Source organism: Perna viridis, chromosome 13, assembly GCF_037379345.1.
Source record: "Perna viridis isolate PV_CMFRI_1.1 ecotype Kerala chromosome 13, ASM3737934v1, whole genome shotgun sequence".
In the NCBI taxonomy this organism is placed as follows: domain Eukaryota; kingdom Metazoa; phylum Mollusca; class Bivalvia; order Mytilida; family Mytilidae; genus Perna; species Perna viridis.
Window position 1 is genome coordinate 33,666,448 of NC_142457.1, and position 18,346 is coordinate 33,684,793.

General features: G+C 34.2%; 1 protein-coding gene across 6 annotated transcripts in view; it reads right to left on the bottom strand.

Annotated features, from left to right (window-relative positions):
* The window catches only part of LOC148600548 (uncharacterized), a 227,300-nt gene extending 211,350 nt beyond the window's left edge, over nucleotides 1-15,950 (bottom strand). The window contains exon 1 of one of the 6 annotated variants that reach the window (XR_015917990.1): nucleotides 15,682-15,950. The gene's annotated coding sequence lies outside the window, so the exon portion shown is untranslated. The remainder of the gene's footprint in view (nucleotides 1-15,681) is intronic. The other 5 variants (XR_015917991.1, XR_015917989.1, XM_088558598.1 and 2 more) reach the window with 5 other exon arrangements.
* Nucleotides 15,951-18,346: the final 2,396 nt, after the last annotated feature.

An 18,346-nucleotide genomic window follows, 5' to 3' on the forward strand; every position in this document is an offset into this window, starting at 1 on the left:
GACAAACAAATGATAATTAAAGACAGAGACTTAAGTATACAATATGTATATTATACATCTCTGTCAAAGACTATAACCAACACAAAAAGTTTTTTTAATAATTTGAACCTTGACATAGTTTGAGCAGAAATTCACCAAATTTTGTACGAAAAATGGAGGATGGTACAATGAATTTAAGTAAAGCTCAAATGAGAATAGATCATACTCTTAACTGTCCGGTATTCCCAAATATTGGCACTTAGTTGACTTCTTTGAACGTCAGTTTTCGGAAAACGCCCCGTTGTTATCTTTTTACTTCCTGGTACATGCTACAAGATTAGTTCACCTTTATAAGTGGTATTATTTACATAAAGTTAAACGATGGCTTACAGGCACCTGAAAAAGTGAAAACAACAAAGCAATGGCATTTATGGAGTTCTTCCAAAAGACCTACATTTCACAATTACTGTAAATATGACCATGATTGCCTTGTTATATAGGTCAGAGTAACCGAGTCTATCATACTCTATGTAAATTGTTGAAATTATCGTCTGCCGTAGAACCTCACTGCACTTATTGAACTTTTACATTGGAAAACACTTACATATCAAGACAATTGCGGTTCTACTTAAGAACACTACAAAACTAAATAACTAATCTAGCACGTCGTTATCAAGCCTGGTAAGGGGATCAAGGAGTTTTTTTCAAGTTGAGTTCTTGTAAAACGCGAAACGAAGTCGAAACGAAACAAATTGAAACGAAATAAATCTAAATGAATCGAAGGAAATCGAGACGAAATGAAATCACAACCAATCGAAATAGTATTGTCCATTGATGTAGACAAGTTTATAACAAATGTTTTAACAAATGATAACTTCCATCATTAACTATTGATTTTCGTGCAGTTTTTATGCAGACTACGTAAAGTACCATAGGAGGCTTCTTTGTATAAATACTTCCACACTACCTCTTCAAAACTCTATAACACCCGTATGATTGGGTACAAGATTGATCCTTCAAACCCTATTGGTGCAATAAATTCTAACAATTCACAAATAACTTTATCATTATATTCTTTATTATTATCTCTAAGACGTAGTACATAAACTAGAGGATGCCCGATTGAGCAGAGTGTGAAAACAGTACTAATTACATAAACTAGAGGATCTCCGATTGAGCAGAGTGTGGACACAGTACTAATTACATAAACTAGAGGATGTCCGATTGAGCAGTGTGTTGACACAATACTAATTACATATACTAGTGGATATCCGATTGAGCAGAGTGTGGACACAGTACTAATGACATAAACTAGAGGATGTCCGATTGAGCAGAGTGTAGACACAGTACTAATTACATAAACTAGAGGATGCCCGATTGAGCAGAGTGTGGACTCGGTACTAATTTGACGAATCCATACAAAATGAACAATCGTTGTAAAGGATCTACGTAATAATCATCTATCATACATCAATGGTGTACAGTTTTGTTCAAATTGCTTTAATGGTTTAAGAAGAGTTAACCATTAACCTTTCAGGATGACTTTTATTTTGAATTGGATTTTTTTTATTGCACGCACAGCGCAATAATATGTACGTTTTTTTATGCAAATGATGTAACCGAATTATTTTATTTCTTTTTTTATTCACATTACTTATTTTTAACTATTCCTTACCAAATTATCTTTTCTCCAAAGTCAGGATCGGAATAAATTTAACAACCAAAGAAAAAACTAAGCCCCCTTCCATACCGGAAGTTACACGTAAATGATAGGTTCCTAAGCAAAGTTTCATTTCCTCATGCCAATTCACTCTTTTCTGAAAAAAGTTTAATCTGGCAATAAGAAACTGTTTTATTAGTCCCAGGTTTAATTTGACTCAGAGGTATGGGAGGCGCTAATGTCTTACGACGACGACGATGAGGACACCGATAAACGCAAAGAGACTAAGACTTTAAAACTTGATGTGGCCCGTTGAGAAAGAAAAAAAAACAAACTCCATTAAAATACACTTGCAATAAACAATTTTACTAATCCAGACATGCGCTGCGTCAATGACGTAATTTTGCAGCGGTCGATTAATTCAAGATTAGCAGTTGTCTCTACCTGAAAGCCTGGTGCTATCAGCTGGTTATCCCGAGGCTTCGCCAAAGGTTTCACTCCATGGCCAGTGGGCAGCAAGAGAGTAAACTTGATTTTTATTTTATCAGGAATTCTGCTTATGTGCACGTCATATGGGGCTTTTTGGTCTGGTTTTAGGGTGTTAATGTTTTTTTCATTGTTGAAGTCCTTCATACAACATCTAGACGCAGATGAGGCATTAAGCGGTTGTTTTCTATGTATCGTGTGAGTGTTTTTTAGACGCAAATTCACTCCGCAGTTGCCCTTTTATAAGCTATACAAAAATGTGAGCAACCTCCAAACTGGGACTTCTTCGCTCGTAATCGTTCACATGTTATGGTTGAATCGGCAAGAAAAGTTAAAAGGGGGCTTTCTAGCATTCTACCCTATCATTCTGCGAAATTTCCTGTAAGTTATCACGGAATTACGCCCAATAATGCTTTCAAGTAGGTTATCAAATTGGTGAGTTGCTAACTCGAAAACTAAATTTTTATCTAGCTCAAAATAGAACTTGCACGTATTGTATTTTTGCTGTTAACAACTGTACAAAGTTTTGTTTATGAAATGGGGAGACGAAAAGAAGGTCAAACGGACACTCAACTGAATTTAAATGCATATTAAAAGGTTTAGGATGCGTTTATCCGAACTGTGCATTTTATCATACAATGTAATAAAAGAAAGACAACCACATGTATGCTATAAGCTTGGTACAACATTTTTCAGTTCATGTTCAAGCTTATATTTGTTTTACATACGCCGGTAAGTAAGATGCATCCATTGAAATACTACAAATATTCATCAGTAGTCTTACTACTATTTTTTGTCACAGTATTTTGTTAAAATAAGTTTGACATCCTGAGTCATTTATTCCTTATTTTTTTAACATACATACTGTACACGGTTCTTAAACAATAATCGCATATTTTACTTTAGTATGCGTATGTATGTCAACAACAACAACTATTTTGCCTGTGTAATCATTTTATAAAATATACACAATCATATATGTGAATATTTTCTCCCGTGTTATGGTGATGCATAGAAAATGGAAGGTACATTCGTGTCTATTCATTTCATTCAAAGTTTACTATACCCCAGCTCTGATAGTAATTTTCATCACTGATGCGTAACCATCTGGACTATTTGTTCAATACGTCATTTCACACCTGTAGAATTTCTTATATATGGAAATTAATCCTCTTAGATTCAATCACATGTCAACTCCCGTTGCCTTATTTTTGTTTACATTATCTTTATTTATAAATGTATATATTTTTTTTTATTTGCCTTGTTCACCATTTATTTGATTTTCAGTTTTTCTGTTTATATGTTACTCAAGATGAAATGCATTTATTTATGCACATATTGTTGTTGCCCGGTCTGCTCTTACTCCATTCCGTTCAACTCACCCGGTGTGACTTAGATTGAATGGGTATCGGTATTGATCAATACCGAGTAAGAGTGTTTCTTTTTTTTGTCACGTTTTCTAAGAAAAAAAAACGATTATCATTCTTTGAAGTTTGTTGTATCAACTTAATAGTCCTTTCTAAAGATAAAAAACGTGCCGTTACTTTTAGCGTTTTGATCAACTCCGTGTTAACTAACAAACAAAACTTTACTGAATTTCTCAGTCCATCTTCAGTGCCTATTACTAATAAGTCCCCATGTAAGGATAGGCCTAAATTATCCATATTTTTTATGTTAATCGTCGTTCTCATTCTTCTTATATTGTCTGGAATTGAACCTAACCCCGGACCTTTAAATGACACTATATCCAGTGTAAGCTCGGAAAATTCTGATGATGTCTCTAATTTTAACAAATTATTTCGATCATCTCTCTAGTTCGTACATCTTAACGTGTAAAGTATTTATCAAAAACTTGATATTACTGAGGAAGAATATAATGATTCCGATATTTTAGCGTTCATTGAGTCCTGTTTAAATAGTAACCAATCAGATGATTCTGTTAAAATTAAAAATTATCACAGCCCATTCCGGCTCAATCGAGGACCTGCTAAGGCAGGTGGAGGTGTTATTGTAGTTATTGTATATGTTAAAAATAATATTAACGCCGTAGAAGTGATCTAAAATTGACGGACTAGAAGGATTATGGATTGAACTTCATTTGAATGGTAAACAGATTTTATTTGGAACATTTTACATACCCCCAAATAGTTCACAAGACACTTGGTCAAAACTCTAACATAGCATTGATTCGGCCTTAAATACGAATAATAATTATATCGTCATCACTGGTGATTTCAATGAAAACCAGTTAAACTGTAATCATAACTCAAAAATTAAGCAACTTTTGAATCAGTTCTCTTCAAATCAATTAATTGATGAACCAACACATTTTACAGAAAACTCTTCCTCTATTCTAGACTTAATAATGAGAAACAACATGAACGCAATTGCGTATAGCAGAGTCGGTCCTTCTCTAACGGAACAAATTCGTTTTCATTGTCCTATTATGGCATTTCTAAATTTACCGAAAATAATTGTAGAACATTTAAACGTAAAATAAGGCTATACGATCGTGCAGATTATGATTCTTATAGAAATTATCTCCGGGATGTCAACTAGTATTTTATTACATTAATGAAAATATCGATCAAATCACTGAAAATCTCACACCAGCTATACTAGATGCTGCAGATAAAAATATATCCAATAAAGTTGTAACAATACGTGATTCTCAACCACCCTGGTTGTCAAATGAAATTAAGAGATCGGTCAGGAAAAAAAATCGTATACATAGACACGCAAAAAAATATAACAATGCTTCAGATTGGGAAAAATTTAGGAAAATTAGAAACAAAGTTACTCAACGGGTTAAAAACGTCCAAAGAAGAATATAAACAGTCTCTTATTAACAACATTTCTAACAGTAACTCGTGTAGTAGTAACTGGTGGACAATTATTAAAAGTTTTAGTGGTTTGAAAACAAAACAAGATAACAGCATTCCTCCTTTGTTAAAAGGAGATCACCTTATTTTTAATGATACTGATAAGGCTAAAGAATTCAATTTATTTTTCTCAGCACAGTCTAACAGATGAAACCAACGCGAATTTGCCCAATACTCAGGTCCAAGTTACACTTTCACAACTATCTCTAAATGAAACTGAAATAGAAGACGTACTTAGTATTTTAAACTGTACAATAACATCTGGTCCCGATTCAATTAATCCTAGATTATTGAAGGAAGCCTCACACATACTAAGCAAACCTCTCTGCAAACTGTTTAATAAATCTTTACAAAACTCTATCTTTCTATCTCAGCGCATGTCACTCCTATATTTAAAACTGGTAAACCCAATGACGTAAAAAAACTACAGACCAATTTCCCTTGTGTGTATTATGTCGAAATGTATGGAACGCTGCGTATACAAACACGTTTATAATCATTTAAGGCAAAACCAACTCCTATCCGAACATCAGTCTGGACTTACGAAAGGGGATTCTGCTGTGAACCAATTAATAAACAGATCAAATGATCTTCGGAAAAGCTCTTGACGCTGGAAAAGAAATAAGAGTTGTCTTTTGTGTTATAATAAAAAGCCTTCGACAGAGTTTGGCACAAAGGTCTATTATTCAAGCGTACAAAATCAGGGAAATCGGGTAGTATATTAGAATGGTTTCGTAACTATTTATAGGGTAGGGCTTAAAGGGTTGTTTTAAATGGGTCACATTCGGATTGGTTGTTTATATAAATGCTGGAGTACCACAAGGGTCTATTCTTGAACCCTTGTTGTTCCTAATATTTATCAACGACATTGTTGACGAAATTCAAGCAACAATCAAACTATTTGCTGGTGACACAAGCCTATATGTCATTGTTGATAATCCTATTAGCGCGGCTGAAACTTTAAATAGTGATATCTCAAAAATTTATAAATGGTCTCAAGATTGGCTAGTGAAATTCAATCCTCAAAAAACTGAAACGATGATTGTGTCTCGTAAAGTAAATAAACCTATTCACCATTCACTAGAAATGAACGGTCACGAAATTGCATCTGTTGAAAATCACAAGCACCTAGGTGTTTATATATCGAGTGATAGTAAATGGATACACCATTGCAATTACATAATTGACAAATTGTACAAAAGAATCAGCATTCTCAGAAAATTAAAATCAGTTCTAGATAGATTTAGTCTTGTAAAATTAAACTTGTTTTTATACGTCCGATTTTGGAATATGCAGATGTAACCAGGGATAATCAAAACCAAACTTTTATTGATAAAATTGAAAATGTACAATTAGACGCTGCTCGTATTGTAACAGGTGGAACAAAATTAACCAGCATTCTAAAACTCTATGACGAAACTAGATCGGAAAAACTGACAGACAGACGTAAGAGACACAAATTATTATATTTTCATAAAATGGTCAACAATACAGCTCCACAATATCTTGTTAATTTAGTGCCCAACCGTGTCGGTAGTAGACACGAAAATAATACTCGACAGACGGACAATTTATTAAATATAAACACTAGAACCAGTCTTTATTATGCGGGCTATTTCCTACCTTCATCTATCAAACTCTGGAAATTGCTTCAACCTGAGATAAGGACATGTAATTCAATTTCGCTTTTTAAAAGGAAACTTTAAGATCTCAACAACAAAGTCCCAGTATATTTCTACACCGGGTGTCGTCTCAGTCAAATGTTACACGCACGTATGCGCATGAACTCAAGTTCTCTAAATCCCCATTTATTTGTAAGGAATTTAACTGATTCACCCAACTGTCGCTGCGATTAGATAAGTCAATATTTTACTCAAAACAATGGGTAAGGGTTTACCAGTCATACCAGTTTACACATTAAAGGGGACGGGTCCGGCTTCGTGCGCAGATGTTTACACATAAAAGGGGGAAGGTTTATTTTGACACGTTCTACACCTTTCTATGTCTGGACAGTTTGGCACCTAACAAAAGTTGTGAATGTCGTTTAATTAAGTAAAGTAATGAACGTACAATATTCATGTACGTCGATTGAGCATGCACGAAAGCGTATTCCGTATAAAAAATTGTTTCAAATTTAGGAAGTACACCACACTACGTCTATACCTAATATCACAACTATATTCGATCTTGTATGGTTTCAGATGAGTTTCGGTTGAAAGAAACCGGCCTCGTCCTTTAGTGGTTTAGATTATTGACTTGACGAAATGCCATAGGATTGCATTCAAAAGCCTTTTGCTCGGCGTATATACATCGAACACTGACTCTAGTCATTTATTTCGATGTGGACAATTCACGAACATGCTGCAAGGATGTGAGGATCGGTTCCTGTCCTTCATCCAACAAATTGCACACATGTGATAGAGGAACCGATCTATACCTCTAAATTTACCAAACTGCGACATTTCATGAACACACTTTTTTCGCTGAAACGCCGAGGAAAAATACAATACGTCGTCCTTTTTACATTCTCACTTGACATTCTAATTTAAAAAACCAAATTTGATTTTTCACAAGTCTTAATTTTCTCTGTTTGCCTTATTATATGGGCATGCTGTTTTTGTTTTGTTTTGTTTTTGTTTTTGTTTTTTTCTTCAAACCCTTTCTTTCATGAAGTTCTGTGTAATTTACTCTGATAACTATGTTCGGTCGTTTCTCTCTTTCCCAGTAATCTTTGCTCAGAATAAAATTTCCAGTACCCGGAAATAAATTTAATTCTAAATCATAAAAAATTATCTTAGACCCAGCATATTTAAATCACAACCTAATCATACGGATTATAAAAAAAAAAAAAAATACCAGACTTCTTTCTACGTCTATATTTGCGTTTCATTAAAGTTTTACAAGATACATCAGAATCATTCGTATCAGAACTACCACAACAACTAACTGATTCCGTGGAACTGTATAAATCTAGAATCTTTCTAACTCTACTTGAAGCTATACTTTAATATTATTACTTTTTTTCCTTACTTTTTTATATTAACATCCTGGCCTGGGTTTCGTTTAAACAAAATCTCAAGTTGAAAATTTCTTCTGTCCTGTGTTATTCCTCAAATCACCAGTTCCAAATGTTGATTGGTCAAATTTGATTTGGGGAAGCTTAAGGATTTCAGGAAAATCTCAATTTGAGAAGTTTTATGAAACCGGACCCTGGTCTTTAACCTTAACATGTTTCTTATAATTAATGTTACCAGAAACTAATCTAGAAAGTTTTTCACATTTTTTCTTTTCTTTCATCCTTCTTCTATTCTTTCTCCCTCATCCCAACCTCTTTTCTCATTTTCAACTATTTCTCCAATATCATCTTCTTCTCTTGTTGATTCAACTTCTGCAACTGCGACTGCCTCAACGCGCCATACTCCATATCGAAATAACTGCCATCGTGCGAATCCGATCAGTAACCTCTGACTCCGACATCCGAGCCTCCGACTCGAAATTCCGAGCATCCGACTTTAACTTATGCACCTGCAGCTTCATTTTTCAACAGAAAACTGCTCGGCCTCTCCTTTCAACATAATTTGAAGCACCACTACCAGCAACACTAAACATTTTCTTTGCTTTACGGCCTCAATGAAATGTAATTGACCGGATTTCTCGTTCAGAGAGACGACCCAACCGACATTAAAACGTTAATGTTCAATTGCGCCGGTCATTTTCAACTAGCTTTCAAAAGAACCGCAATATATCATTTGACTTCTAAACAAACGTTATATATACTAGTATACATGTACTTCTTAAAGGGTGACTTTCAGCAGAACAATATTTTGGTCGACTTCAGTACAAAATATAAAAAACAGAATATATCTACTCTCAACTTGCCCTTTGGACAAAAACTTAACAAATGTAAATACTATTAATTACCGTAATAGATATAGCCAAATCCAAGCAAAGAAAATACATCAGACCAATAGAAACGAAATCACCAATCCATGAACAATATAAGTGTACACTCTAGGCCTTCTCAGATCAAACCGGATCGAGCTAGCCTAACTAATTAGCTAAGTTTAGATAAAATCAACCTTACATGTATGTTAATGAAGAATCAGACCTCTTTCCAACAATGTATATCTGACCAAATGGCTTTTTTTTTACTAAATCTATAATTAAAAAAAATTAAAAAAAACAAAATTCAACAAACAAACACAAACTTTATGAGTACATGTACTAAATAACACTACACATGTAAGTCTAGTTGACACTTAAAGAAGCATTGAAGTAGTCGCCTGCTACATACATTTTACGTATGCATCCTTAGCTTAAAAGATCCAGCGCTCAATCTGTTAAACGATTTGAGATGTTCATGACACCCACAAAGGAGGGGAAACTGACTGGAAATAAAGGTACAGGTCAGTGGTCGAACTAATAATAATGCAGTTATTAAAGGAGAAAGCACATTTTTTATTGAAATCGTTTACGATAAATTAAATGACTCCTCCGTAATCATGAGTCAAAATTATGTAAATCTAGAACGTATGGTTCAATGGCCGCTATTAAACCAGTGGCGGACTCAAAGGGAGAAATCTTCGAGCATTTATGGGAGAGGCCGCTACTATACATGTATCCTCTGGATCCGCCTAGGACATCGTAGACTTAGGTCTTTTTTATAAGCAGCTGAAACTATAAACTCATCTCTCGGTTTGTATCATGTACATTATAAGTTGCGATATCATGCTAAATATTTAGGATGCCTGAATGATGCAAACTAAATATTACAGATCAAAATGATCTGTATCACCGACATGTGGTATATCAACCCGAGAGTCCTATATCACCCCAAGGCCCACCATTTTGACATGCCATGTTCATTATATCATATTTTAATTATTCAAGTATGGTATTATCGATGTATTCAACATATCTTTTCATTTCAGGCGAGTTATTTTCAGTTTCAAGATGACAATTATGAGTTTTTCATAAAATTGGGAATTTTCGGATTTTAATATTTTCTTCCATTTCGCCTGTAATGGGCAATGTTTTCAAGTACCCTACTTCAAACAAGCATTTGTTTATTCAGACACATTTATGTAGCATCTTACCTTTCTAATCAGCCAAGGCAATGCACAATTAAACGTATTCCATGCCATTTGAGCGAAAGAATGGTACCCATACTCACTAAAATCTGCCCCAATATGAAAGAAAATTATCGTTTATAGTATACAGGAACTGCACGCAATGTCTGTCTGGCGTTTATTATGGAGATCTTCTTGTATCAATCACATTTTCAAGCCAAATTATACTTTTATTGTCCCGATGACGACAAAATATTTAAACAAAAGGGAAATTTAAAAATAAAACGATTATCACACATTTTAACACGTAAACTGTATATTTTTTGTTTAAAATATCAGTTTTAAATGATTTGATTTTGTTTGCTATGATTATTTTTTATACATATTAGGTTTCAAAGACGCAGCTACGATGAATGATTGGCATACATGTCTCCAACACCATTTAAAAAAAAATGCAAATTTACCACATATGAATTCTGGGTTTTTCACAGACATTTAGTAGGTATGGGGTACCATTCTTTCCCCTTTATGGCTTGTGATACATTAAAGTATGCGATGCCTTGGCTCATATGATAGCTTAGATGCTACATATAGGTGTTTGTATATGCAAAACTTTGTTTGAAGTAGGGTACTTGTGAAAAATGCCAATTAACGTTGAAATGGAAGAAAATATGACAATCCGAAAATTCACCTTTTTTATGAAAGAGTAATAAAGGGAACCAAGGTTATAGCGGTAATCAAAAGAATGTAATCCAGGGACAAAGACCAGACATGGAAAACAGACATACACAACAAAGAACATAAAGTAACTAAAATCATACATACAAAGTAACAAAAGTAAATGAGCAACTCGGACTCCACTAAAAACTGGGAGCATGGACCAGGTGCACCAAAACTTCAAATATTTATTACTTGGGCTAGTTAGAAAGCTAAGGCACTATATAATTGTACTTGAGTATACAAAAGCTTGTTTTGTTTGAAGTACGGTTTTTGAAAGAAATTGCCAATTATAGGTGAAATTAAAGAAAATATGAAATTCTGAAAATTATCCCTTTTTTTATGAAAAACTCCTTATCATCACATTAAAACTGAGAAATACGCCGTCCCCTGAAATGAGAGAATATGTTGAATACATCGATAATTAAAACAATAGTCCCCAACATGTCTATTGTGCACCGTTTATATACCAAAAATTAACATTTTAGCTCATGTTGAGGCATTTTTTATCATGGGTAAGGGTTGCAATTTTCCACCTACCTTGATTTAGAAAAGTTCAAATATTTATTACTTGGGCTCATTTTGAATCTAAGACATGATTTTAATGAACCGTATCACACAAAAGCTTGTTTAAACTACGGTATTTTGAAAAAAAAATACAATATCGGGTGATATAGTAGAAAATTCCCATTTTTCCGATCTTATAGTAATGTCACCCGAAAAGGAAAATATAAGCGCCTGAATTGATCAGATATGTTAGGTACATCATTATCTTAATTATGAATGACTAAATTCTGCTGTGAATGAGAATTTTGTTTGATACTGAGACCAGTTTTCTATGGGTAGGTGTAATATTTTTAACATTTTTTTAGTTTATTCACACTCTATCCTAGGAAGGCTAAGAATCTCAAACAATTGAGTCACAACAATCTTGGCTTTTTGACCCAGAGGGGTACAATTATAGACTTATACAGGAAAAGAATCCGAGAATATTCTTTGGTGACAAATTGATTCGGTAAGTAGATATAAAGGTACCTAAGATCACCATGAAGTTGATGAGTGGGGGGGGGGGTGCACGGTGTTTTTTGTCAATACATGTATTGGATTACGCAAATATCAATTTTCTGTAAATTGTATTTGACTATGCTTTATCCAATCAACCAATTCGAAATTTAATTGAATTTTAAATTTGTATAATTTTAATATTCTAATTTTAAAAATTCTGGGTCCGCGGTTCTCGATTTTTTAATATTTCGCATATCAAACTCATACTTGGCGGGAAAATAACAGACGTATGAAGAAAACACCATATTTGAATACATAAAATTGTATTTTCGTACTAGAGGTATACCTAGTATATTGCGTTGCGATTCTGACTGAAAACGAAAACGATATTATAAAAATAGATTGATATTGGTGTAAAATAAAAGGTAGGTTAATGAAAATTCAAGTAACGTTGTTGTCGAACGTTGTTGAATATAATAATCAGACTTTCTATACGGAGGTTCTTTTTTTTTCTGTGAGGGGGACAGGATCAATACGTATACGGGGGTTAAGTGGGCGGAAATCTGTGATTAAAATGGCGGGGACGGGGAGCGGTTGTTGATGGGACGGGGAACGGGGAATGCAAGATACAGAAAGCTAATAAAAGGGATCGGGAAGCAATGGTCTAGGGTAAGGGAAGAGGGGATGAAAGACTCCCCTGTCCACCCTCTCTTTTTTATTTTAGACAGCAATATCTGATACACAAGTATCTTCAGTTGCATCACAGATCAATAAACAGAAATGTTCTGTAGACTTTCTTCATTTTTTAATTTTGTTTGTCTCTTCACAAGATTCGGCAAAGTTTGGTTTGTAAAATTTTCGACGCTATTTTCTAGCTTTCAATGACTAGGACATAATTACCAAAGAAGTATTTTTCCCCCCGTGCTTTCGAGACTTCTACATATTATCCTTGATATCGGGATAGTTGTTAAATCATGAAATATTTACGGTAAAATTAACGCAGAAATTTGTTTATATTTTAAATTCGACTTACACAGTTGAGTAAGCGTAACAACAAAATAACTGAACACTAATCCGATCCTTAATCAAGTCAAGACAGAAGAGCTGGCTCTAGAATGGTACGAGAACTGTTCTAAATCTGTCATAGAACTGTTCTTCTGACAGTTCTAGGACAGTTTTGTGGGAGGTTAGAACTGATTTCATCCGTATGTAGCAGTGTGTTGTTATGAACTTAATCAACATAATTATGATATGCGAACAAATAATTTATTATAACAGGCAACCCTATTGTTATGTCCAAAACAAAAGAGCATACTATAACTTGAATTGCACATTTGTATATCTAAAATGTGATTTCAGAATTTGATCAACAGGATTAAAAGCTGCAGAAACACCCAAAAAAATCCTCTACTTTGCACAAAAATGATGTTTAAGACTAAGCAATGCAAATAAACATACATGTTCTTGGTAAAACGCAAAAACATCTGTTCTACAAATCATCTAGTTGAGTTGGTTATTAAAATTGTCAATTAATATGTAATTTCATTTTGGTCCTGTTATACATGTAGGTTTCGGTCAATCATATTGGTCTCGACAGCCGTATTGGCCCTCGGCGATACCTCGGAACCAATACGATCTCCTCGACCAACATGACAGACCTGAAACCTATAACAGGGACAATAAGAAATTACGTATCTATTAACATATAGTAAACGGGATGATCAAGATACGACATTTTTTTTCATTTAATGTGCATTATGGGAAATAGTCTGATTGCGGCCCATGGCCTTTGCTCACAGTATTTCATGTGAAACGAGGCAGTCCACATAAGTGATTACTCTGTTCGTCCATCTGTATCAGCTGTGTCATTTTTGTCTATCGATATTAATTAATATTATAGGTTTCTATGGTATTTGGCTTGTCGGTATATCATTAAAAAAAACGATGGTGGGTGACCTGAACTTTGACCTCAAGGTCAAATTTATGACTTATTGGTGAGAAATTAGTGTCCGGGAAACTTACTTTTTTTTTCTTTCAATGCAGGCTTATGATATTGAGCATGGAAATAGATGAACAAATCACAATTAATGGATCGTGTACTATAGTTGGTCACATTTGACCTTAGGGTCAATCTTGTTATCGTTCGATGAAGACTTTTGATATTTAGTATGTGGGTAGATCAACCAAAGACAATGTGTTGTGTATCATATTTGGTGACCCTTGACCTTGAACCTTCACCTCAAGGTCAAATTAAATATTTTTTTTAATTAACTGAGAAATTCATATGTGGGCACCCAGATGTTTCCATTTCAATGATATCTAATTACATGTATATATTATAATACACTTTTACTACAATATAGAATATCATTTTTACAGGTTAGAGCTTGGTTAGTAGAAGCGATGAGGGATGCAGATACTCCACAGCAAAATACTACATAACGGGGATAGAAGTTCTGTTATACCACACAGTTGGTTTTAAAAAAGCTGTGCATAAATTGTATGTCGAAACAATTAGAGCAGAAGTTTCAAACCTCATTTAGACCACTTTATTCCATGGTAACAAAACTCTTAATGAAATCAAGAGGTTCAGTGGGGATACAAAAATCTTCTGATCTTGTTCAAGCTGAAACAGAATCTAGATATCAATTAATTTATTGTTACTATTCTGATCATTAAGAAAGTTTCACAATAGCCCCTAACACAGGGACCAACACAGGTTGACATTCTAGAATGGGACAAATCAACCATTAGTCCATGTTCTTAGTACTCTTGGAGATACTTAATTGAAGTTTTTCATTTATTTAAATGCAAATAAATGTTATTTTTATTTTCTTGTCTTATAGTTTGCTTCATTATGACTCTTCCCATATAATGGTGATCTTGTTATGGTGGGGCAAGTAAATTATAGGGTGAGGCTCAAAATCTTTTAACAGGGTAAGCAAATTACAGGTCTGTGCAGCCCCATTAAAAAATAACATCTTGTGAACCCTGCGATACATTCTCTTTTCATTGAATTTGAAATTTTGCCTATCAGAATAATTTTGTTCTACAAAGCACAACAAAGTGTTCCTGACATAATAAAACTTAGAATGAATTTGGAATAGCTAGAATTATCAGTTTTTTTTTAGTTAACTTCTTTTCCTTTACCCCCTCTTTGAACATACAAAATAATCCAGGCCATTCACAATCACATGCATGTATACACAAAGCATATCTGTTAAATAAAATAATATATGTTGTTAAATTCTTCACCTGTCAGTGATATATTCAGTTCATATTACTGTTTCACCTCCTTTACTGCGATCTCCTTCTTTGATTTACTACATGTACACAATGTTTAAATTTTAACGTAATATTCCATATAAGGAAATGAAGACCATATTTGGAAAATCCAATACGAGGCTGGACCTATCTCGAAAATTCAGTCCATGTTATATGATGACAAGATAGATAAATAATTGTAAATGTTGGGTTAAAAATTAACTAGCTGCCGTTTTTTTTTTTTGTTTTTTGTTTTTTTTTATGAAAATATCCCGCGAAGTCCTTATTACTGATAATGCAAGTAATGAGCCGGAATAGTTACCCTCACGAGAACGTATATATGGATGGAGGGTTACGTTATCGTAACCAGTGTAATGACTGCACGGGTATATAAGGAAATAGTTATACAAGACAAGTTACATTAAGAAATAAAAAAAAAATTATATCTAACTCTAAGCGATAGCAATTGTTTGATAGTCAAAGACTAATCAACACAAAAACCTTGACACAATTTTAACAGTAATTTATCAAATATATTCGATTATGGATCGTAGTGGATAGTACAAAGAACTGAAGTAGTACCATGTGAAGTAGAATCTAAATGGAAAATAGATCTTACTCTTTTCTGTCCAGTATTGTCCCGGTGATATTCCCAATAAGTACCAAATTAACTTCTTTGGAAAACGCTCTGTTGTTATCTTTTTCCTTCCTGGTAGCAAATACGGCTGGTTGACCTTTCAGTGGTATTTTCAACATTGTTAAATCTTTGTTAAATGGAAAAAGATGAAAGATAATCATTTTTCACTAGCTACCTTTTAAATATCATGGCCGTAGCCAACTTTTCTGAATGGTGGATGGGAACTGATCACTGATAAGCAATTTACTTGATTGTCTGGTATGATTTCTCTTTAATTACAGGCTAAGATGTAATCAAGGTTTTTTTTCAAAAGGGGCGGTGCGATCGCACCCGTTGCACACAAGGGTAGATCCAGGATTTTGGATAAGGGGGCGCAAATTCAATTTTTTAGGTTAAATTTTTGAAATATTTTTCTAGATTGGGTGTAATGTAGATATCTTTTGTGGTAAAATTAGCGAGAAATTAAAGTTTCAACCTAAAACCGCCTAAATCTTCCTCTCTCAACTAATGCTTTGCAAATTTTAGGGGGGCCGCACGCCCGCAATGCCCCCGCCTGAATCCGCCCCTGGCACCCCCTAGCTACGGCCTTGAATACAAGTCTATAATGGTATGAAAGAAATTTGATATGAGGGAGTTCTCATGCTACAGTCGCTACCTTACACCCCCTAGCATATGGGAATTACTCACAGGCCCTTGGAACCGGGATTTTTTATCACAAAAATATTATTAAATCGTTCTGTGTCCATATTTGAGTTGTTATGTGTATTCTCAGACACTTGCTATTTAATGCTGTTCATTATACCTTTCATAACAAAGGATTAATTCTTTTGGATGAAATATAATCATGTGATTAATTTTGATATTTTTTGTTTTAATTGGAAGAAAGGTTGAATAACCCCAAAAAAATTCATGCCATCATTAAATAACCCTATTATACACCGGTGAATAACTCCCCAAAATACAAGAGCAGGAAAATAACTTTCAAAATTTTCAGTCACTACACAGCAAACAAACCATTTTTTAAGGATGGCCTTGCACATTTGAAACCATGCATTTTTTTGTCAGTCCTTTGTTTGTTCGGTATAAAGAAACAATTAAGGCACTCTAATTCGGTGAATATCTAAAATTGTTAACCTCACAAACCTCGCTACGGTTATTCCCCTCGGGCTAAAGTCCTCTGGGAAATCACCCTTGTTTGGGTTGACTCGTCTGAATATAGCTGAAATATTGCTGCTCGGACGTTAAACCCCAACAATCAACTTGATCAGATTGACAATTTTGGATATTCACCTTCTAAGAGGGCCGTAATTGTATATTATACTATGCCAAGTTTTTTCGAGAAGGAGGGAGACGAAAAACTGAACATAGCATTAACAGCATTAAATAGCCAGGGGACTTGTCTGAGAATACGCATAGCAACTCAAATATTGACCCAAAATGATTTAATAATATTTTGTGAATAAAAGTAAATTGATGGTCCCAAGGACATGTGGGATGAATTTATGTAATATTTAAGTCCCCGAAGACGAAGTGTTGGGGACCTCTTGCTTTTTTGTTTTGTTTTATTTTCGCTTTTGTTTTGTTGCACGGTTTCTTCCTTTTTCTCTTCTTTTTTCTCACAGGTGAATTTGACAACTTTTCTTGAAAACTTGTATGGAGGGTTTAGAGCGAAATGTTTTCAGAAATTGGGTCTCAATCCATACATATCCAAGCCGCTTAAAAAATTGACAGGATTACATGCCTCCTTGGTCCCCTTTTTTGATTTATTTCTCTATATCCACCACTGTTAGAGAATTCAATGCAGTGTTTGTATTATATGCACCATTGGTCCCCCTTTTGGATTTATTTCACTATATCTGCCACTGTTAGAGAACTCAATGTAGTGTTTGTATTATATGCCCCCTTGGTCCCCTTTTGGATTTATTTCACTATATCCGCCACTGTTAGAGAACTCAATGCAGTGTTTGTATTATATGCCCCCTTGGTCCCCTTTTTAGATTTATTTCTCTATATCCGCCACTGTTACAGAACTCAATGCAGTTTCTGTCAATAGAGAATCACCGAGCGGTGTCAGTTTTTGTCAGAAGAGAATACACAGAGTTGAATCAGTTTCTGTCAATAGAGAATACACAGAGTTGTGTCACTGTCAGTTTATGTCAATAGAGAATACACTGAGCTGTGTCAGTCAGTTTCCGTCAATAAAAAATACACAGAGATGTTAATTTATATTTAGCAGTTGAGTTTTCAGTGAAGGTGGACTTGATTTCTCTAGCTTAAATCTTGTTTTCGGAGCCAGTCGTTTTGTTTGGACTTGGCAAATGTGTATTACCAGACGATGTATGATACTCGGATATTTATAATTCAATTGAATGTTCACAAATACCAAAATATCTTTTATCTTTTATGATGACCTATACACATGTGCAGAGTACAGAGATACATGTAAATTGTATAATATATATATATGATTTTCAACCTTTGAAAATTGTTTGAAAGGGGCATTTGCTCTCGTTTTATTTATAATGTAATTTCAACATCATAACCTCTGCAGGATTACAGGTTAAGATGATTTGTAGATAATATTAATTGCCGAAAAAAAACTGATGCAAAAATAATTCAAGAAGTAGATTTTGTAAAAAATCAAGAT